The 24,384-nt window shown below is 39.7% G+C and overlaps 1 long non-coding RNA gene across 19 annotated transcripts in view; it reads right to left on the minus strand.

The window, feature by feature from the left end:
- The window catches only part of LOC111932288 (uncharacterized), a 198,278-nt gene that overhangs the window by 105,854 nt on the left and 68,040 nt on the right, over window positions 1–24,384 (minus strand). For 2 of the 19 annotated variants that reach the window (XR_015288893.1, XR_015288892.1), the window contains one exon: window positions 18,926–19,069. The exons of the other annotated variants lie outside the window; for them this stretch is intronic. This is a non-coding gene — a long non-coding RNA (uncharacterized LOC111932288). Of the gene's footprint in view, window positions 1–18,925; window positions 19,070–24,384 lie in introns of those variants that run through there. 19 annotated transcript variants of the gene reach the window in all.

The following is a 24,384-nucleotide window of genomic DNA, read 5'->3' on the forward strand; positions in this document are numbered from 1 at the left end:
TGTTTCCATCTCTGATCCACATCAGTGAACTCCATTCATAGTCAGACTATCTCAGCACTGTGTTTAATTTGATGATGGTCTTGACTGGAAATATGAAATTTCATATCACAAGAGAGACCAGGCATTTGAGGGTTGCCTACAATAAAAACGGGATATGGAACAAACCTACATTTTGACTAAATAAATTAATAATAATAGAAACCTGACAAGTAGGACAAGTTCTATCTGTCAGTAAACCTTCATACACTGTAAACTGATATATGCATATGCTGAAACTAATTTTCTGTTCCTTTAAACACCTCTTCCTTTCAATACAGATATTGTTGCTTTGTGACTCAGTCTGAATCACAAGTTTCAGCTCGAGGATGACTCTGTACAAACAATTGAAGAAATTAAAGCACCTCCAATCACAAGATGTTATTTAGTTATGCAGACCATATCTGGTGGTAAAAAATGTCAAGTGTCCATGCTGGCTACACAGCATGGCACCACAGAGGACATGGTGAGATCACAGCACAGACAGGGTCATGGCACAGACAGGCTGGTTAAAAAGGGGTTTTAAAGAGCAGAGTATGGCTTGGGTGGGGCAGGGAGGGAAAGAGAATCAGCCACAAGCTCCTGCCAGACCTTGGAGTCAGAGCTCCAGAAGAGCAGGGGAAAGGATCCTGCTGCTCTCCTTGCTGCAGCACTCTCCACCTCCCCAGCTCTCTCCCTCCTGGCACCCCCTGGGCTCCCAAGAGATGCAGAAGGAAGAAAATCCATCTCATTGCTTTCTCTGCCTTCAGCTCCTCTAAACATCTGCCCATTTGTAGATATCCAGAATTGATCTATAGAAGAGCTGATACAGTCAAATAAAAAAAGCAGGCTAAAACAAAGATAGCATTTATATTTAAGTAAACATATATGACACACCCTTTCAGGCAGTCTACAAGTTCATATCAGGCCACAGTTGGTTCTCACACTATTTTCATACCTACTTACTGTTCAAAGATTAGATTAATTGGTTGAAGATTAGATTTTTATGTGGCTTTAGAAAAGAATTAGGATTAATTGAAAATATATACCTGAGCAGAGAATTTCTCTATATGAAGTTAATAGTGTACCAGCATAATTAGGCATTATTTCAACAACAAAGATTTATGTCTACAACTTGCCATCCAACTTATTTTTTATATATTCCTTCCTAAATAGTTTCTTTAGTCCTACAGCATTCATGGGAAAGAGAAGCAGTAACACACAATAAAGAAAAAAGAAATTAAACTAAAAATATGGAACTTTCATTTTCCCAGACATCTCCCTGAGATCCTGAAAACCTGACTACTGTAGTAATGACTTTATGGCAGAAGAGGCACAGAACAGCATAAACTGAAACATAAAGTCACTTGCATTATACATACATATATATATTTTTTTTTTCTTTTTGCCACTATGGTTTTGTAACCCCTATTGCCACAAACTTTCACTTATCCAAATTAGGATTTACAGGAGTAGGAAACATCTTGTCTTTGTTCTCTGGTTTCTGCTGAACCATTTCACATTTCCCTCCTGCTCCCTTTCCTGCCATTCCCAGAGGACGATCCTGGACCAGATGCGAATGAAGCAAGTCACAAACATGACCATAAATACTTCACCATGCAAATGCAATTTCTTCTGTCACATATAACAAAATGCTGTACATGTCAGGCTGCTTATTCACACTCCAGCTTGCAACTAATCAGCACTAATCAGAGCGATCAGATTCACACTTCACTGAGCTTTCCCAGATTTATGCAGTGGAGGACTTGGATTTCATTACTCAGGATGGGAGCACATGGAGGTGGGTACGCAGGGAACAGCCGCCCCTCTGCATCTCTTTGGAGAAAAAGAGTCTAAGGCAAACTTCAAAACAAGATCAAATTGATTCCTGATGCCATCTTTTCCTCTTAAACCAGTGAAGGATCCAGAATATAAAGAAGCACCACTCTTCATCACTTTCATGTGACGAGTGGAGCAGCAACACAACATTACCTGATCTTACCGTATACTTTATGTAAAAATTATTTGGTTTTGATAAATCTCTTGTAAGACTTTGATCTTCAGGTCTCATGAGTCATATTACAGAGGAATTTACTGTACTTAATTTAGAAATCATTTGGAAAGGACTATGACATTCATTTCTCTCTGCATCCCTATGAAGGGAGATCTCTAAATGAAAGAAACTAAGCCCAACAAATGCTGTATGATCTAAATGCAAAAGATTATTTGTTTAATATTGAAAAAAGTAGTGAAGTATAAAGAAACCATTTAAGTTTCCTTGCTTAAAGCAGACATCAGGTAGAAAAGATACATAATTAGAGTTTTTAAAAGTTTTGAGTGGAACATTGAAAAGAAAATTGTTGGAAATTATGGATGGTGCAGAGGCTTCAGTAACCTTCACATATGGTTTATTCTGCTTTAGAAACCAACTTGTAGACTCAGTATGAGATCAACCACTTTCACATCTATTATAATTAATTATTCATCTCATCTACCTGTAAGAACTGAAAATTTGGGCATTTCAGATAAACACCTTTTGTAGGTAACAACAACAAAAAAGTGTTCAAATATAACTGATAACCACTTTTGGGGGAGCTGAGTTAAAAAGCTTGACTCAGACAGGGTGCTAAAAATGCCCTCTCCATTTATTTGTTACCAAGTAATGAACTGAAATGCTAAAAGAACATTTGCCTTCAATTTCACTTTCCCTTTAGAAAAAAGATTTATAAACAGAATTTAATAATTTTTGGTATTTTATTCAGTAAAGTCACCTATTTATGCCAGGGAAATAATTCATCTTTCTCAGAAATATAGGAAAAAAAACCACATACTCTAAAAATGAGAATCATTCCTGCGCCTAACTAAAAATATCACAGACCTGTCTATGGATTAATATCTTGTAACTGGAATTTATTTAGATAAGATATGTTAACTTACACCATGTTCCCATATTCCTTGGGTGATTCTTACATCTTTATTAAGCCATGATAATTACAAAAATTGCCAATCTTCCTTCAAAAAGTTCAGGATATATTACTGAATGTGCAGTACTTGTTACTGCACTTATGTAAATCTCCATGAGAAGTATTAACAGGGGTCTTAGCTGTACTTATGTAGAGGCAAATCTATCAAACATTTACCATCAGGTGCACAAGTTCTGACATCAGAATTGTTTAACACCCCTGCTGACCATTTACATTCTTCTATAAGTTGTTACAAAGGACTATGATATAGTAAGTTTTTCATTTTGAGGAGCTGAATTTGATATTTCTGCTTCGAGGTGAGAGAAAAAATCCAAAACAAAGAGAACCAGAATAAATATCAAGTTTCAAAAGTAAATGACATCACATGCACATAGGCCTTTTCAGTTAAGCAGAGTTTTCTATTATACCGTTCACTCTTACTAGGGATCAAATACCAAAGTGAAAACAGCCATTTTAATACAGAAAAATGGAGCATTTCTGTAGCAAAAGATTTGTCTGTAGCAAAATGCTCACTTTCAGTTTTCGTTTTTTTAATTTAGATCCCAAAGCCACAGACGAATTTAACCTTCAGCAAATTAGCAACTTCCAATGGGAAAACAGCCTGTCTGGAACACAGATGCTTTTCAGAGCTGACCAAACTGATCATCATTGCCATGGACACAAGCTACTGATTTCCTAAGGAAAGCTGTCAGTGACTTAATGCTGAGGATTTAGAGGAGGACAGGAGAGGGGCACCATGAGACATGATAAGAACAGGACTCATCTCTTCCATACATTCTAAAGCCCCACGGGGAGCTGGGAGCAGACAGAACCAGGTGAAAGCAAAAGAAATCAGGTGAATAACTTCAAGGTTGCCAGGAGACTACACAGATACACAGGCCATTTGGTAGTTCATTAACAAATGGAGGTTAATTAGGAAAAGCAGGTGTGTATTCCATATTGAAGCCCCCTGTGCTGACCCAAACCCAAGGGAGCATTTGCTCTTCAATAGAGATATAATCCAGACCATCCTAAAAGCATTTCCAGTACCCTACAGCCCCTGCACAGGTCCTGTCAGCTTGATGAGCTACCTCCCCAAAACATAGAGCACCTGTCTTTAGCAGCTTCTCCTGTGTCATCCCCTCTCTGATAGAGCCTTTGAGGCTCATTGAGGCAAGGGGGCACAGCAGTGCTAGCAGCCATGGACTGTGGGAGAGGAAAGAAACATTGCTACCTTCCAAAGAAATCCTCACCTCTCATACAAGTCAGAATGGTGATGGTCCCATCCATCCACTGGTCAGACTGACGGGTGCCTCACTGCTCTCAGACTGGTCACATAATTATGTTCTGAAGTTATGTGAGTAAAGTGTGAGGAGGCCTCTTTCATTTACCCAGGTCTTTCATCATCTGAGATACTGGGACTCCCTCCTGGATCATCACAACTTGGCTCTGGCAGCCCCTGGCAGAGACTCAGCCTCCCTGGAATTAACCACTAATAAAGCATCATCTGCTCTCACACCTCCACAGGGTAGAAGTGGCTCTGGCTCCCCTTATATCAACTAACCCTGCTAATGACCCCCTGCTAATGATCTTTGCCAATGACCCTTGGAGATATAAGCTAATGATATCTCCCAAAGAGCTGTAATTGAATTGCACCTTCTGCTCATTAAAGGCCAAAGCCCACTAACTTTACTGCCCTTAGGTAGAGCCTTGGTCTCTCTTCCCTCCCCTGTATTATCAGGACAACTTGTGAAAAAAGCACTTTACATAAGGAGGTGGCAGAAGTGGCAGCTACAGGGTAAACAGAGGGTTACATTTTTCCACCTGTAGTGCTTTCAAGAGGTTCATTCCCTCATGAGGAAATGATGATCTGAGTAAGCAGGGCAGGACAGGCCTGAGCTGGAGATGTGTTCTATCACAATTGTCTTGCAGGACACTCTGAGATGCCCCTATTCTCATCAGCTTACATTCTCCAGCTGAGGATAACATCTTGTGAAAAAGTGTGTTACTCTCTGAACTGGTGATGCAATCAGTAATGAACTTCTGAGCCAAAATATATAAAGAAGTAAACTGGATGTATAAGATAGCGGAGAATTGTCTTGGTGGAGCAGATATTTGTTGGTTTTTCATATGCTAAAAAAACCCTTACAAGCTAAAATGACTGAGTTTTTCAATCATTGGGAAGAGATTGACAGAGAGAGGAAATTTGGGGAAGAGCCAATATATTACAATCAAATAGCAAAACTATCCAAAGGCTCACTGAGACTGCCACAATAAAAAGGGTTTCTTCCCAATCCAGGTGACTTTCAGCATACCTCTTGATAAATATCCTGTCTTTTCGCTCTCTAGTGGATTTAGCCTGTGCCTGTGGGTGCTCTTGGAGCAGGGCAAGGTGCCTGGAAGGGTGTTACCTCTGGAGCCATCACAGTTAAATTCAGCAGAGTCCATCAGGGACAGCCCTGAGCTGCTCCTGTCTGCGCTGTGATCACCACAGTGCCCTAAAGCCAGTGGCTATCTGTCACCACCTGGGGAAATGTTGGCTACCACCACTCCCTGTGCGGGCTTTTAGCAGCAGCAGCCAGAGGTGTGTGTCACCACTTCTGCCTTGGAGCAGGAGTTGCTCACAACAGCTGTTAAACCTGAAGTAACAAGAGAGCAAGTTTGATCCCCCTGCACAAGGAACCCCCTCTCGTGCTTTGCTCATGATCAGGTGTGTGAGGAAGGGCTTTATTCCCAACTGCTATTTAATGGAATGAAACACAAAGTCTCTAAAACACTTGGAAACAGAGGGTATTTTTGCACACATCCTCTTTAGTCCAAGTTCTGACATTTTCGCTCAATTTTCTGTGCTCTTTTCTGATACTGATAACTCAGGTGACTGGGACTTTTCTCTGCTTAGCTGTATAAATGACAAAATGAGAACACAGGAGGTTCTACTCCCCAAAGACAGACACGGCTGGCCACCCACACATGTAGGGCATTAATATAGAGAAAGCAACAATGTTTATTTCAAAATGTATAAGAAGGCTAGAGCAGGGAGGGAGGAAAGAAACACGGAAAACATATTTGTGGTGCTTCCCTGCCATAAACATTCCAGCAGCTCTGCCCTGGGATGCTAGCACCATTATGCAGCTAATATTGCTTGATTACCCATGCACCACCACAGCTTCAGCCTCCCAAGGACTGAAATCGAGTTTTCTATTCTTAGCTCGTGGTAATTTAAGCTCATTATGGAGGTGCTTGTATTCCATGAGCACAAGAGATAAAGGAAGCAATATAACTTTAATGAACAGCTGAAATAGCAACCACAGCAGGCTTGGTAGGCAAAAAAAAAAAATCTTTTCTCTGATGTTGTCTTGATTTCTGTCCCACAGGTCTTAGCAGTTAGTGCTCTATGTATGTTTTATGAAGATATCCACACACACACACATGCTTAATGGAAACAAATATGACATCCTATTTAATAACACCAGGTACATACCAGCCTGAAAGGTAGAACCACTCAAATAATGGAAAAGGAAGAAAGGAAAAGAGTTAACCTAGATTCAGTACAAATAGTAATAATAATAATAGTAATAATAATGCCTTTAAAATAACACTCAGGTTAAGTTAGGTAACCATAGATGTTTCCTACTTACATAAGTGTCTTTTATGTCTAATGATTCTCACTTAGACTGAAGGAAATGGATGGATGCAGATGTAACTGTCAGCAGCTGTATGCAGAGGAACAAATGGAAAGCACTCTGGGTTCTCTTTGATAAACCTTTGTGCACCCCAGATTATTGATTGGGTGTTTCTTTTCTTTTAGTGCTATTTGTTAAGGCTCTCATCAAATCCTGCAGCCCCCTTGCAAGCAGCAGTTGTGTCTGTGGAGTGAAGAGTTGAGAGAGAACCTGAGGTAGGCAGACACTCCAGGTTTGGAGTTAGGATCTATGGAAACCATCACCTTTCAGCAAGGATAGAAGCTAAAGGACCACTTCACAAAAATAGCCCGTGGGTGATTATCTACCTGCATCTAGGGCTCCTCCTCATTCTGCCTGCCATGTGGTACAAAAAGACCTCCAGAAGTGAAAGACAAGACCTGGAGGCATCTGTGGAAGAGAACTGTTTTCTTCTCTGCATTAAAATTTGTCCTTCTAACTATTTTGAGTTTCCATCTCATAAAATAATCGCCCAAGAATGTTCAGAAGCTAGCGTAACTGGTATAACAGAATCTGGTATACTTTTAAATCAATTTGGAAATTAAATTTGGTCCAGTAGTTTCAAAACAGAGCCATTCTTCATTAACTTCTTTTTCCCTAGCAAAATAATTTTTCTATGTTTTTCACATGGTTTTCAATTTTCTTTTGGCACACACTCATCATTCCTTCCAATGAGGAAAGCGCAGAGGAAGAGAGAGGAGAGAAAACATCTGCTTAGAATAAAGGAGGAAAAAAACGCCCAACACTTTGACTATTAAGATTTCATGTTTTCAGAGTAAAGGGAATAAAAGCTATTATAGTGTGAAAAGCTTCTGACATTGCTACATTCATAAAATGTTTAATCATAATTATTGCCAGAACCTTCTCACAATAACTACCTGTACAACACCTCTGAAAATCCCTGTGCAGAGTCGAGGTGAAATTTATCTCATGTGCTACTTTCCCCCTTGTATTTGGAAGGACAATTCCTACAGGTTTGTATATGGACTTCTGTAGCACCTGGTAATTATCACAGCCATAATTTGGAGAGTATTTATTAGCAGCCTTATGCAACATTTAAGTTCACATCTTCAATGTAAGCTGGAATTAGATTTTTAAAGACACCCCAAAAAACCAAATCCAATCCCAGTATATATCTGGATGAAAATATGCTAAAGGCAGTAATGTTTCAGCATTTCTCTGAAAAGTTTTTGTTCTTCCATTTAAAAGAGAAAAGGAACATTTGAGGCAAGTATTCTTCACAAAAACAACAACCAAGTTGGTTTTGAAATATCCTGCTCTGTGTTGGAAAAGTTGTGATGGAGGGTTTACTGCCAGCTTTTCTGTTCACCCATATTCCTCATCTGTGCAGGGAATTTCCTTGGTGTCAGTAGAAATGAAGGACTGAGCCCAGTAACACCCAGATTAACACCTGAAGATGACAACTGGAGCCTTTTCTAAGAAGTGTCATTGCTTTTCTAGAAATGTGGGAGGGGTTTTCTGCCTAAATTGATACTGAAGGTTTAGTTGGGGTGGGGAAGGCAAAAAATTGCAAGTAAAATGAGAGCAGTAAGGATCCACTTTAGCCCTTAGGATCCACTGTACCAAGCACACGTTAAAAGTTTTATTTCTTCCACTCTGTGAATGGAGACAATAAGATCAAGCGATAAAAACAAATGTGTGGACAAATATTTTCTTTACTTGTCTTCCACTTGGTGGTCTGACATCTGAGAGACATAGGAAATTATTTCCATATAATAGAGGAGATGTGCACAGAGCTCCCTGGCACAAGACCTGGAGGTTTCTCTGTCACTGGGTAGAGTTTTCCAGGGAGCAGCAGTTGCACCACAGAGCTGGATCATAAAACATTCCTCCTACCCCAATTATCTTCTCTCTGGAGAAAAGTCAGAGGATGCCACCAAGAACCAGAGTGACCATCAAATTACAGGGCTTGGGGTTTTTAACATCCCAGGAGGACTTTTGTCATACCTACAGCAGAAATATCATCTTGAATAATCTTTAGAAACACAGCAGCTGAAGGCAGCAGTGCTTACAGGCCAGGAATCCAGGGCTCAGAGACAGCTCTACAAACCTACCATGAATCCTGAGTGTGTATCCAAAAAAGAATTCTCTTCTGGAGGTTTTCTGACAAAAGAGATTTACAGCAATCTCAGGTACGGTATAAGATCCGCTCAACATGACTGTATCCTTGTTTTTAGTCTTCAGAGACAATGTCTCAAGGGTTGTCCCATGTTCCTGAGCCATAGCCAGCCCCTGACAGGACAGTCAGTTCAGTCAAACTTCATAATTTTCTTCTCTGAACAGGAATGAAAGATTAAGCAGTTTGATTCCTTTCTCTGTGGCTTGGAGACCTCATGCTGAGATGACCACAGTGGAAAGAGCTTGCACTGAGACCACTCAAACCCACACCCATGTTTTCCTTTGAGTTCCCAAACTACCTCTCAGGGGTAAGTGGTAGATTGGCTCCCCAACCTGGTCCTTTTCTTATCTCATTCCATGTGTGCTCCTGTGAATGAAATCCAGATACAGGTGGGAGCTGAATCCAAGATCCTTGTCATGACCCAACTCACACTCGTGCTCCCAAACAAGTTCACTGCTTTATTCCACTCCAAATTTCAAGCCTTCCCCATAAAGTACCTTCACTTGGGGTAATCAGACTGCATTTGCAAGTCATCAGAAAGGTCAGTGATACATATTAAAAAAGCTATTTTTGAATGTCTGGCTCCACACTTTATCTCTTGAAATTCTCTTCATGGCTTTCTATGACTCGAATCAAACTTCCATTGATTTCCTCAAGAATTAGATCCGGCCTTCTGCGGTGCTTGCCAAAACAAAAAAGCAGAATGCAGTAAATGTATGCATCAGGAGAGCTCAAATAAAAACTGGCTAGATGAAAATATGGTTCTACTCTGAAGACTGTCTCTGTCAGTGTGGTTGTGCCTTTCCTTAGTTGACTCTTAATAATTTCCTTATCATCAGTGCCAAGTTTAATATTTTAAAATTTGGACTTTTTTCATGTGCTATAACCCTGTAAAATCAGCCTGGGATTAGGAGAGGAAGCAGGGTCTTGTGGTTAAGACAATGGACTATCATTCATTCCCATTTCTGCCACAAACACCCACCACTGACCTTCAACAATTTGCTAAGGGAGTGATTTTCAAAAGCACTCATCTTTGGCCTGACTGCTTCCTAAGAGCTAAGTGGAAACAGAAATTTACATTAATGGGAAGAGAGATAGGTTAGACCTAAGTGCCACAGTATAAACTGTTTTCTTTCCTCATTTCCTTTCATTTTAGTGGTATTAATCCTTCTTACAGCCTTTAAAAGTGGACACTTCAGCATGAAAAGACACTCCTACACAGAGATTGTGCCATGTCTGGTCTATTAAGGGCTCAGTCTTGATAGAGTCCTCAAGCTGAGACCAGAGCAAGGGTCCACCTTGACTGTAATTTTGTGTGTCATTCTCTCTGGACAATGAAGTTCAGACACAAACATAATAATGGAGCATGTTAAGAGAAGTCCTTCCTCAAAACTTTTAGCAATATGTTAGTCAAGAAATTATTATAATCACCAACATGAAAGTCAACAAATATTTTAGTGTAATGCCAAAAATATCATCTAGCTTATGTGTTCCTGCCTATATTAGCAGGAAAAAAAGGAGTGTTTTATTATATGGCTTAACACACATGTGCTAAATAACTTATATTTTTTCAGCCATTTAGTAAAATATTGAAGTGTTAATGTACTCCAACAATATCCAGCAGTTCCACTGGTTTATCCATGGGCAAATGACTTCTTTTCTCTGCAAAAATATTTTCTTCTTTCCCTTTTCCCCAATTTCATCTAGATAGCTGTAAGGGCTTTGGGGTGGTGACTTTCTGTCATTGTTCCTCCAAGGCTTCCCAGTGTGGTCCCTGATCCTGAAAGACATTTCCAGATGCAATTCCAGTGCAAACAAAGGGATGGTTACTCTGAATATATTCCACTTAAAGCAATTATAAGAAAATCTTCTATCTAGGAGAGAACACCGTTGGCACTAGAAAAAGTGGATATGCCTCTGTTGAACCAACTTGGAGGAAATCCATTAAAAAAAATTAGATGTCTTTTTCTGTTTTAAGTTTACCAAGAATTGGAACTAAACACATGCCATCTGAAGAAATCCCTTTCTCCCTCCAGCCATCACACTGAACTGAAATAAAACAGATGTGCTCAAATAAAAAAATCTGTGCTTACTTGTTAGTTTTTTCCTTGCCTTTATTACCAACACATATGACTTGCACCAACACAGGTAAAAGCAAGAAATATTCTTCAGAAGTTTCCCATTGCTGTATTCTGCCAATACCTGCTGTGATTCCATTCCTATAAATAATGGGTTTCTTCTGTTATATCGTCAGATCCCATCTGCACAAAAGCCAAACTCAAAACTCAGACATTCTTACAGATTTGAAAAAAAATCCCTAAAAAAAAAGCCCCTAGATCCGAAAGAAACACATACAAATTCAACCAGAGATGAATATTTTCAAGATTTATGATCAGTTAATGATTATTGTATGAAGACAAAAACACAGTCCTTTAAAAATTATCAGTTTTGATATAGGCAAATAAAGCACTGCTTAAAACTTCATTCAAATATCCTTTCAGAAATAAGTTCTCAGGATGGGGTTTCATAGTTTCACTGTTACATGAAGAAAAATAAGTTGTTTGTAGAACACTGTGCAGTTCATAAGTTACCAGTTATAAACTAATCCTCGATATCCAGTCCAAATCCTAAGGGAAGCTTCAAGGCAGCCACTTCTTTTTGGCAATACAGTGATGAAAGATATATTGTTGAAAACTATAAAGCCTTGGGAAAAAATTTAGCAAACTATCTACATAGGAATGAAATGTTGAGAGCTTGGCTCATCAGCTGGGGCTTTCTGGTGAAGGAGGGGCTGCTAATATTTTTCTACAGGTTAGCTAAACAGTCTTGAAAACAAAGAGAAATGCTGCACGTGAATTATTAGCAAGGCTTTCTGTATATCACAAAGATTTGCTTCCCAGGGATCTGAGGGTGAAGATTAGGTGTTAAATGGCTAAAAACTGTCCTTTTATAAGTCTTTCAGAGACATTATCACCCCCAATGAAGATTGCATACAATAAAACCTACCTATGTGCGTACATTGACAAATTGCAGAGAGCTCCTATTCACGAGGGCCCCTCACTTTCACACTTGGTTGTACACAGTGTGTATGTGACACTGCACAAGCACCCACTGCCCCTTCCTGAGCCAGGCTGGGTGAGCACAGTGGAATTTTGCTTTTCCAGAACACAAATAATTAGCAGAGGATTGCACCAGAACAAGCTGTCTCTACTCTCATTTCTCACACAAGCAGAGCCCTGGCCAGAATAAAACCTGCAGGATTTAGTGGAGCAAGGTAGATATGTCCTTCTGCATCAGCTCTAGGAGAAGCCAAGGCATTTTAATGAGAGCATTTCAGTGGACACACAGGGCATTTTACAAACCAGTAAAAGACTCCCAAACGTAAAGAATGGTAGTAAAACAAAACTTTTGTACTAGATGAAAAAGTCTTAATTGCCCTCTTTGATGCTAGGAAATAACTGTGAAAAACCCATGACACCCTTCATGGAGCCAAGGCCATGGAGCCATCAGGCCCTTAGTCAGCCTGAGCCTCTCCTTTCTGCCAAAGCTTTGTACATCCATCCGTTCATTCACCAGATCAGCCTGTGGGACTGCTGCCATGGACTGTCCTTTGGAGGTGCAGATGTGTCCACAGTGCTGCTGAGAGCAGCCAGGCACCCACTTTATGGGCTTGGTGTCTGGAGATCTCTCGGGCACCAGTCCACACATGCAGACCTCCCTGCTGGGTACCTCCCATCCGCACATGGACAGCCCTAGGGGCAGCTGGCTGAGCTCTGGGGACTTTTTTTTCCAGCAGAGCAGACCAAGCCAACGTGGGGATGTTCTCACTGTGGGTGGAAGTTTTTGGGTGCTGCTATAATTAAAATGGTCAGATCAACTGAGATTGACTTTGCATAGGAATAATGGAAGTGACGTGAAAATTTTGTCATTTTAACACCTCAGCTAGGACTCAGAGGGAAAGAAAGCAAAATCCTGGAGCTGAGCAATCCCAGAAGCTGGAAATCTTGGAGTCAGATCTGAAGTTTGTGGCAGCATGGGTTCTGTGCAGCTCACACAATTTGATTTGGTTTTAATTGCAGATTAATTAATGGAAAGAATTCAGAAAGCATTTGATATTTTTGGCAAAATCCTGGTTCCACTGAATCCAGTGACAAATTGCCCATGGGACTTCAGTGGGATTGTGCTGTAAGGCTTTGTTCCTCCCATCTCAAAAAAGTAGCCCTTTTGCCAACTTTGGGTTATTATTGAAAAGAGACATTATTAAGAGAAGAATCTTCTGTTCATCAAATGATTGCACTGAGTAAAGTTTGATATAGTTCAGTGGCCACATCCTTCTGAACATGTACTCAGTGGCAGTTTGAAACATGTGTTTTTTATAAATTTCTCATTCAGAAACAAAGACTGACAGTAAACCCCAAAAGCTTTGATATTTATATAAATTGCTAAATGGTTGCTCTGGAAAGTACATTTCAATTAATGTGTCACAGAGCATCGCAGTTGTTTTAAAGTTTGCCGACCCAACAGCTTCTCTAGCTCTGTGCAAGTAGCTTGGGTTTTCTCTAAATCTGTGATATGGAAAACAGTTTCCTTCCATGAGTGCTCTCCAACAAGTGATTTTTTTTTAGGTCAGCTTATTTCCCTCAGATCCAGAACATGCAATAACATTAGTATTATTTTCACCCTATTACCTTTTTCAAAGATATGCCTATACTCCCTCTTGGGTTTTATGTGAGCCCTTTATTCCAGTAAAACCCTTTAGTGAGACTTTATAGAGATTAACTACTAACCAAACACAACTTTGCCCATTCGTGTGTTAGCTTTTTTGTTTCTTATGTACTCTGCTGCCGCCTCTAGGACATTGTAAAACTAGGTTTTGTTCTACAGTAAGCAGAGATTAAAGTTAGTTCTATACAACAAATAATGGTACAGGATATAAATTGGTCACTTCTAGATGGATTTTTTGCTAATTTGGGAAATTAAACTAAAAAAGTGATAACAAGTATCAAGTTCAGTTGAAAAGCAGGTCTTCCCAGCAAAGACACAATTGTCCTGTTTTGGTTCACTGGCTTTCCTAGATTTAGTGAATTTATTCAGCTCTTGGTTCTGTGAGCAAATAAGAAAAATCTCTTTAAAACTAACCTAACTTTCAATTTTTCCACAGATTCAAGAGTCAAGTAGATTAGCAGGTATAAAATTCCCCTTAAATGTCAGAAACTGTCTGTGAGCTGGGAACCAGACAATGCACTTTGGTTCCAAACCTTTTACTCTTCAAGGCATACATCAAAGTGCATTGACCAGCTCACGTCCCAAAGGGTGCTTATGTTCATGGAGAGATTACAGCGTATTTCCCGATATTGATTGGACTGGGCTGGGGGTTGGAAAGCTCAAAGAGGAAGAATGGTTGTCCTTGAGCAGGAGCAAAACAGTTTGTGTCACCCAGTGCTCCTGTCACCAGGCTGCACAGGTGACCTGGAGCAGATCTTGATGGGCAGGAATCAGTGGTTAGCACGTGCCAGTGTTCCTTTGCTGGAAGATGTCAGTCATGCTGCTACTCAGGAGACCCAAGACAAAGAGAATTGGAGAAACAATAAGGCAAAACTATAGAAAGGTCAATCTGGACTTGGAATCAGCTAGCAGAGAGCTCATGCTACACATGCAATTCCCATTTCTCTTCAGTATTTAAATAAAATAACTACCACTCCTTCAAAAAGCCACTCTCTGCTTGAAATTGTCATCTTCTTGGCCCCACTTGGCTGCTGACGGACTTCACTCTCCTGCTTGGCTGCTCTTGGCCAGTGGGACACATCCAAGGCAATGTGACCTTTTCTCCCTGACTTCAGAAACAAGATGGATTTTACCTTCACATTATAACAACACATAATAGGCCAAATGGTATGAAAAATTGAATAAGAGGGGGGGGAAAACCCCCACTGCTTTTTTTTGGAGGCTTCTTTTTCAAAGATGTAAATCTGCTAAATTTACACTCATGATACAATTAACATTTCTGCCTCCCTTCCCCCAAAGTCACAGCCAGCTACAGCTCCTGCAGAACACCATTACCATATTAATACACCCTATATTGACTCCTCGGCAAAAAACAGCCTCTAATTAGTAAAATTGACTGAAATGGAAACACAGTTTTCTTTCACCTGCTGGTGCTTCACTGACCAGTCCCTTTGCCCTTCAGATGCTGAAATCTTCCTGATTCAAGCTCACCTTGTCTCCATCAGTGCTCCTTGCAAGCCTTGCATGGACTTCCAAATAAAAAAAAAAAATCAACTATTGAATCCAACTTCCCTCAACATTATCAACAGAAACATGTATAAATCACATTAGCTGAAAATCTGTGGAACACCTTCAGGTTTTGTTTCTTCTTATCCAACAAATATTTCCCATTCATTTTGGTCTTATTCAATAAATGTCATTTAAAACTGAATAAATAAATTGCAACCATCAGAAGATGGTTATGGAAAGTTATGCCAGAACTTGGTGTCTTGCAGTTGCTCCACAATAAGCCATTGCTTATGGTGCTTTGTTTTGTTTTCTTTTTCATTATTATTTTAAAGGAAGCAGTTATTTCTGAAGTCATATGGATAAAAGTATGATTAAAAGTATACTTATACAAATGAATATATTCCCAAATAATGATCCCTTCTGAATAGTGGCAGGTCTATTCTGGCTTGGATGCTTTATTTATTTATTTTAAAACTAAGGATTTTTCCTTCAGAGTTTTTCCAATACACTAAATAGTGATATATGATAGTATGAAAAATGAAATCTGGCAGAAGCAGTTTAAGAAAAAGAAATCTCCATAGGAATCTGGATACAGATCTACAATTGCTGCAAGTGATGAATGCAAACCAGCACTCTCCAACTGCTAGCCTTTGAAAAATGTACTGGGGAAGACTCTAAAGATGTTTCATGCATGAAAACTAAATTTTCCCTTCTTTAAAAAGGATTTAAAAATCTAGGCTTTAGACATCTTCTTACACTTTTACCTGCTTGTAATAATTATTATTATTATTATCACTCCATTTTTATACATAGGCTTTAAAGCAACTCAATATTATAAAGAAACTTAATATATATAGCAATAGAAATGCACAATGAGGAAAAAGTCAAGTCCAGCACTATTCCCAAATCTGCCAAAGGAAAGAGCAAGCCAATGGCCTCTTTCAACACATGAAGAGGAAAAGATGTAGAACAAGCAGAGGAGGCAAAAAGGAGCCAGGATTCTTTGGTCAGATTTTGTTCATTCATTTTTTAAATGGGAATAGAAACAACTTGCATCCCCTGGGTATTGCTAAAGACTTAATTATAGTTTTTTTTAATGATGTTTCAATTATACTTGCATGAAACGATAACTGCATATTGCCACACACACACAATTATTCATTTGTAGTCCAGTAACACATTTCCAGTGTAGTTTTATCCTCTGAGAAATTATAGACCCCGCCCTACAGAGATTAAAAAATAATAATAATTCATTATTGTTTGAAAGTAAGAGAATCATATCTACCAGATGGGCAATTTGTAGGAAGCTATTTGTTGCCTTTGGTGCAGGAATACTTGGATTTATATGTGAACACATCCAGTTTGTGCCAAGTGCCAGTAGATGGAGCTAAAGAATACAGGCACTTTTGCAGGTTTGGAGGGTCAATGGAAGAGAGAAAGTTCCCTTCTACTTTGCAACTTGTACCAGGATTTGAGGACAGTTCAGATAACATTCTCACAATCCCACCCTAATTCCATTGCCAAGTTTGATCCCAGTTCCCAGCTGCACTGGAGCACCAGCTCTGCCAGGAAGAGCTGGTCACTGCACATCCTGCAAGGCTCTGTGAATCTTCTCTTGACTGCCAGAGTCAAAAAATCCAATGAAGAAATCTTTGGGATTTTACATACTGATTCAAAACTTGATTTGAAAATTTAGTTGTTTCCAGTAAATTTTGTCCAGGGATTCCTAAATTCTAATTTGGCTACCATTGAGCAATAATGTGCTCACCTAATGTTGCCCCTTCCCTTAGTGATGACCAGAAATTCATCTCTTCTCATACCTAAACATTCTGTGAAGTTTTTAGATCAGTGGATCTCAATAAGCCAAGAAAACTGATATCAAATAGATGAGTTCTAGAGCTGTGCAGGGCAGTGATCTCCCTCCCTTCCTGCTTAGCCTCCATCAGGTGCTGATATCTTTCTGTTCCTGTAACATCCACATTGGACAAAAAGCTGTGGGACCTTTATCAAAGGAGAAACTTGAACTGAAGACCCTGTCATTCAAATACAAACTTTCATGTGTAGTTGATGTTTCTCCTTTTCTTTTAATTTTCTGCAAATAATGTTCATAAATAGAGAATACTTCTAGAAGAGGACAAGGTGTGGCTGCTGAATTAAGATATTGTTCAGTTAGTAAATTCTTAACTTTACAAACGAAAGTGCATTCAAAATGACTTTAGAAGTAATTTGCTGAAAATTTGTCTTTCACAGCTCTCAAGATCTGACTCAACAGACATCTTCCAACAGAAGCTGTTACTTGAGGTTTAGATGTATCAGCAGCTCTCCCCACCGTGAGCAGTGACACGCTTCAGATTCTAAAAGGATAGCTATTTTTCTCCAAGTCATCTTGTTCATCTTAGGTTGCCCTTGACACAATAAGGGAAATTTAGCAGAGCAAGGAAGACAAAGCTTCTCCAAATCTCAGAGCACTGCTGGTGCTGGTGCTGGAATTAGAGGCTGCACTGGAGCCACAGTGGCCCTGCAGAGCTTGGGGGCCTGGAGAGCTGCCTCAGTGCAGCTGGGAGCAGGCTGGAGCCAGGTCTCAGTTCCCTGAGGTTGTTAAAACAAAACCAATGCTAATTTTCATTTTTGCTTGGGGTGATTTTCTTTACCTTAACTCATCCTCTCGGAAATAAATAAATGCATGCAAACTGCTTGGCCTTGTCCCCACGGTGAAGGTTTCTGGCCCTGGAGTCAGACTGCGGCCATGCACAAATTAATGTGACATCCAGCACAAGTGAAAGGAAGGAAGTCAGCATCTGTAGAGTGGGCAATCTGACAACATGGTGGCTGGAGAGGAGCATCCATCAGACCCACAAATGGTTCTGATAGCTGTGAAAAAAACCTTCCCACCCATGGGCAGTTCTCCCCTTCTCATCATCCTTTTTTTCCTACCCTGAGCGTCTGCCTGCTCAGCTACATAAATTGGTTTTGTCTCACCTGGCAGCTGAATAAGGGCATGAAGCTTAAGTGGAGTGGATTTTTAACAGGCATTTTTAGACAGATGGCTGCAGGACTTTGGGGGTAAACTCCCCTGCCATTAGAGGCACGAAAATTTCCTTTGCTGCTCCACATGCTGCTATGTGCTGACCCAGCTGATTACTCTTCACAGACTGCATAAACTGAGAGTTTATTTATAGATACATAAATACATATAAACTTCAGTGGGTTTACCCAGGCCATCAGTAACTGCTAAAGGAGGAAGTGGTGACTTTTTCCAGAGGCAGATCCTAGGCTATGTAGGTCTTTAAAGGCCACAACCCAGTGTGAGAAAACTGCAGCCCATTAGGACAGAGCTTTTGGAGCAACAGGTGCTAAAAGATGAAAGGACAGTACAGTAAGGGAAGTACCTGCCCTGTAAGTGGTGTAACTTGTTTGCCAATTCAGATTGAAAGCCAGTACTCCCTCATTTTACTTTGGATACCAAACATTAAAAGGAAGAGAATGAAAACAAGAAGGTTGGGTCAACAATATATTTTCTTTCAAGGAGATGTTCCTTTCATCCCTCTCTCTGGGAATGGATATTAAGAAATACTTTTCTTCTTGCCATAGTGATGCCTCAAAGAGAGAATTAAGTGACATCTTGGTAACTGCTTATGACTCAAGAGCAAGATTTTGAATGCTGGCACATGGTGCACACTTTACTGTGGCAATTGTGCAAGCTCAGATTTATTGGGACAGTCCCTCGTATCAGTCCAAAGACTGTCATATCCCGTTTTCACTAGTGTCATGCAATTAATCTTCCCTTGACTTGGAGTCAGACCTCATCATTCTAAATAGCATAATAGATTTTTAAATGAGAACATTAATAACAAGGTCTCTCTATTATTTACCTTGGCTGGAGTAATGAAAGCCAAAAAGGAGATGGCTACTCCCAAGGGCAGGCAAGGAGAGGCGTAAGAAGGAAATGAAGGTTGTTGACCTTCCTGCAGAAGAGCCCAGGGAAAGGGTATGATTTGCAGAGCTTCAGTTCATCACTGAAAAAGAGGTTGTTGTAATTTTTATTAAGTACTTTAGAAGCGCTTCCATACAATGGTGATGTGGGCCATAGGCATATTTAGATAGCTCTATTAAACAATAAAAGCATAAAGGTATAATATGCCAGTCTTTTTTTAAATAAAGAGAGCTATGTTGAGCTGGAATTTATTCTGCCAGTAATCAGACTTAATAGTTTATTTAAATTTGACAATATAAGAATGCTGAGGAGGATTTTTGCAAATCAGCTCCAGTTTTTGGGTTGTATTACAAGAGTTTAAGTAAAAAGCCAGAGGCAACAAATCCATCTGAACAGACTTTGGTAAGCTGGGAGAGTATAAGATACTTTACATTCCATGCCTGTATCCTTACTCTTTCTGATTTGTATGTAAAATGCAGATATTTCTATAGATATGGGAACACAGTACACAAGGCAATGAAATTGTGACACCTCATTCACATACCAAATAAGAACAGAAGCAGCACAATATCAATCCAGCTTCATGACAAGAACTGTGAAGAGAGTAAAATGGTAAAAAAACCCACAACCTTTTATAAAGGACAGGGTTAAAACTAGACTCTCATGCTAGCTTTCTGCCTCTATACTCCATTAAAATGAAAGGGCTAATAAGAAATTCATTTCAGAGTTAAGTCACAATTATCCAAACTCTATTGAGGACATGGAGTGAATGCAGATTATCACAATTTCAAGAAATCAATGCATTTTTCAGGGAAATGCAGGAACGGTGCCACAACTAGAGGCCAGATGCGGTGACTGCTGGAAAAAGCTGTTTTCTGAAAGGCTTCAAACCCATTTCAGAGCATGGAATGGCAAGTGGAGGAGATCTTCTACCAAAATTTATACCCTTTGGTATTTCACTGCCCTTACTAGACAAGGTGATGCTATCCAGCTGGAAACACAGGACTTGAGCCAGGTTTGTTTGTACTAGCAGGGGTTGGAATAACCTCCCTGTGAGTGGTGACCAAGCACCAGGGGTGAGCCATTGAGGGAATGTGCCTGAAACACGTTGGAGAGTGTTCCTTGCTCCTGCTTAATAGCTCAAAGGAAAAGGTCCCTGAAAGCCTATAGAGATATGTAATAGAAATTGGCCACAAAGAGCTCTCAGTGCAGATGCTGGAGTGGAGCAAGAATTTCGATAAACAGAGTTAAGCTCAGCTCACAAGGAATGAATGGCTCTGACTAGAGCCATCAGCAAGGAAAATCTGGGAATACAGGCATTGCAGTCATATCCTGAGATACCTGGAGTCTCCAAATAGTATGAGAGATGTAGAAAATGTTTTCAGGACAATGTGCTGGTCTTGATTACTCTTTACAGATGAATTCTCTAGACAAGGTAGAAAATACCCTAATGTTTTAGTATTGTACACCTCTTCCAACCTCTCTATTTTTGTTTTGCGCCATCTCTTCTAATAGAAATGACAGCTGTACCACAGCTGGGAGAATCAGAAAAGGAGACATGAAATACGGCCAGTCAGAGTGACACACTTTACTTTTATTATTTCAAATGACAAATTTGATTTGAGGGCTTTTGGGGGGTACTAGTCTTAATTTATAACAAAAGATGTTGAAATTGATGAATACCATAGATCATTGTATTCCAGAATGGCACCTTGAAATGTTAAAAGCATTAATCTAAAATGATATACTATATCCAGAAACTGAAATGGGCTAGTATGACTTTTCCTCCTTCCAAAAATTCATTGAATGAAATCCACCACAGGACAATACAGCTTTCTAAAAGTTTCTTGTCTCAGATTTCATGTAATTTCAAAGTTATTTCCCAATTGATCTGTAACTTGCAAACAGCAATTAGCAGAAACAGATCTTAATAATCATATCACCATCATTATAATATCCTTTTCTATGGCATATTTTCTCTGATGATTCCTAGAACACTTTGTAAATCACAAAGTGATATCGTCAAGCATGCTGCCAGTTCTTGACAGCAGGAAAAGGAAGGGGACTTGCTGAAAACAGCTATTTATTTTGTGTCTGCTGACCTGAAAGAACAATCCATGAAACCAAGGAAAAGAACACGAAACAGTCAGGACACGACAGTCTAGAATCACTTGATTACCCCAGGCTGTGTAGGGGTGGGAGATACTGATAGGAAGAGAGATATTTGCTATCATATTCTTTTAAAAGCACCCAGACACACTTATTAATGTCATGGATAAATGTATGAGATACCCGCAACTCAAGGGTCACAAGATGTCCTAAGGAATTTCCAGTTGAAATAGACATGACAGCCAGAGAGCAGGAAAGGAGGAATATTTTCATATCCAGTCATACATAAGGTTTTGAAACACCTACAGATTATGTGCAGTCAGGCTCACCACTATCACTGGAGGGAGATTAGGGGTATTTTAGCTCCCTCGTGTGCCACACGTCCCAGTGTCACACGTGGTGATGCTACTATGGCAATACCCATCTCTGTCCAGTATGCAGAGGGAGTCTGTGGCAGACCTGAGAAAATAATCCACCTTCAATGCCCAAAACACTGAATGGAGTCAAACAAAGCAAAAAAATTCCTCTGCTTTTGTGATCCAGCTCCTCCTGTAACAAGCACCCACTATGCCTTTGGCTGCTACAGAGGAACAGACACACAGCTCAGAAATCAGTTCTGGAGAAAAATACACCACCTGTGAGTGCAGTCACTTTGCTGTCACTGTTACAGTGCCCCCTAAATTCTCAGAGTGGTGGGTCTTCCTGTGCAGCCTTTTTTCTGCTCAAAGCCCCAGTGAGTCAATAGCAAATGTTGTCAGGATGCAGAACCAGGACCATGTGCTTTAAATGGTTCCTGAACAGAACTGCCCTCAGTAGGACTAACTGCTCATTTCTTTTCAATATAAAAAGTGGGGTTTAAAGCATCCTGAAAGTTTTCTGTTCATACATGTATAATACCCAAGGCTCTCTTCTTCAAGACTTGCATGCCCATAAAGTAAATATCAAATAGTTACAACCTTAAAGACACTCCAATGTACAATATTTTATTCTTGCTGCTTCTTTCCTGCTACTCTTCACAAAAGTTTTGCACCCTGATCTTAAGGCTTCTTTAGAAGAAAAAATGGTTGTCAAAGCCTAGAGCAAGAAGCAAAAGGAATGGACCTGTAATAGTGATTTAATGAATGCCAAAAGTGATCCCTTGCCTATGTGAGCTAATTTATCATGCCAACAAAACCAGGAGTGGCTGTAGCAGTGGTGCAGCTCTGAGGCTGCAAAACCAATCTTTTTGCCAAATTCCCCAAAGGAAAAAGAGAAAAGAGCAGCTCTGTTTAATGGATCATGATAAGTCACAATTGTCATTACTGCATTTCAGGGCAACATACTTTATTTAGCTCTTTAACCTTGGCCTATTTGTTATCAGCACAGTTGAGAATAGTTTATATTCATTAGGAGACTTGTTTATTTTGTAACATAATCCTTTTCTTTGTTAACATGAAAGCACAGCAGATGAAGCACAGTTCATCCAGGTCTGCAATGCATTTCCATAAAAAATGTCTCTTGATAAATGATTGCCAGGATTAGATTTTATGGCATAGATTCATAAGAAATTTCAGTCTTGTTCCCATATGATTCTTACATAATAGGAAACATGCAAAACATACTTAAAAGTGCAGTTCCTGGTCATTCAGTAAATGCTCCTTTCTTCCATATTTCTGGGCACTATAAGAGATGTTTGCATATTTTGTGTATTTATTAAGCTTGAAAGGATTTGTTTTGGGCATGTCAGCTTTTTCTGTAATTTGGACAGATTTTTACCTGCATTCCCTAAGGATCATTAAACAAAAAAAAAACAAAACCAAAAAGTAAACATGTTTTTGCTCCTCTCTCATCTTGCTCACACACAGCTTCAGGAAAGACTTCAGCACACAGATGAAAGACAAAATTTCACTAGAACAGGTAGCTGCTGTTTTATGGCACTGGTCTTGCATTTCCATAAGCAGCTTGCAATTCGTGCTTCCATCCTCAGGCTTTCAGGTCAGCAACACAGAGAAAAAGAAAATTCTCACAAATTTTATTCTCCCCTCCCAAAATTCTAGCTTCTCTGAGCTTCAAGGCAAGCTCAAAGAAGTGGAAGTACAAGAGAAACAAGGTTTCTTGTCATCTTGAAAATGTATATTTAGATGACTTCTTCAGTCTGCCCTTGAGCAGACACATTTATCAAGTGGAAAATGTCTCCTCAGACAAACTAGGTGTAATACCAATAGGAAACATCAGAATGCCTGTCAAGAGCATTGCACTGACTATTGCTTGGGGCCATGTTAGTAAAGGAATGTTAACTCTTGGAATATGGGATCATGGGGATTTAATGCAGCTTCGAACACAGAGAACCTAATTTCATTGTTAAGCACTCAAATTTCTTTTAAAACTTGTGTTGCTCTCTATTTGCAATTGAGAAATTGGTGGGTTTTTCCTGTCACTCTCTTGCTGTGGCTCTTTACAGTTAACAGAGGCAGATCAGGAGTGGCCACTCTACCTTGGGAAAGTTTTTTCTGTGTGGCCTGAGTTTTTGCCCTCCTTCTTTCTTCTTACCTGTGCAGAGGAGGTGATACATTTATATTTCAACATCTTTCTCAAGTATGGATATTAGCAGGCATTTGTCCTCTGAGCAGAAATAAGAACAGAAACCTCTAGCACAGGCTGCTGAGCACATTTTATAGTAAATAAGACAGAGGTATCTCATTGAGTGTGAAAAAAATCTGCAATGTTCATTTTAAAGGTGAACTTCTGAACCTGAAGTGGTCATGGTAGGAATATCTTGTTCACCTTTTCCTCTCCAGGAATGTTTTCCATAAAGCTTTATGATGGAACACATTGTAAACAGAAACAATCTTCATCATTCACAATCATTTAATCATGTTCATAGCACACATTTCATCCCAGCTGCACTCTGGATTTTGGGTTTCTCTCCCTCCCATCCACTAGGCAGAGATAAATTTAGGTAGGCTTTGATGTGTTTGGACTTCTGCTTCTAAAAGAGAGAAGGGAAAAAAGTACCTGAAAGAAAGGAATTTCTGTTTCAGCAACAAAAATACAACATGGGTGGTCAGGCTATTGAGTTTTTTCAAGAGAGGAAAAGTAAGATTCCACTTACAGGTTTAAGATGTTTTATTATATGGATGAAACAATAATGTAGCTCTTGGTACTACAAGATCACCAGGTGAATTTCCTAAAAGCTGGTTGGATTAACCTGAGTATGGAGCCAGTGGCTCACTGCACAACTGACTGTTTTCAGGACAGTGAGGGCCTATGAGAGACCAAAAGCTCATTTCAACCATTCTTCTACATTAA

Source organism: Cyanistes caeruleus, chromosome 7, assembly GCF_971803275.1.
Source record: "Cyanistes caeruleus chromosome 7, bCyaCae1.hap1.1, whole genome shotgun sequence".
Taxonomy (NCBI): Eukaryota; Metazoa; Chordata; class Aves; order Passeriformes; family Paridae; genus Cyanistes; species Cyanistes caeruleus.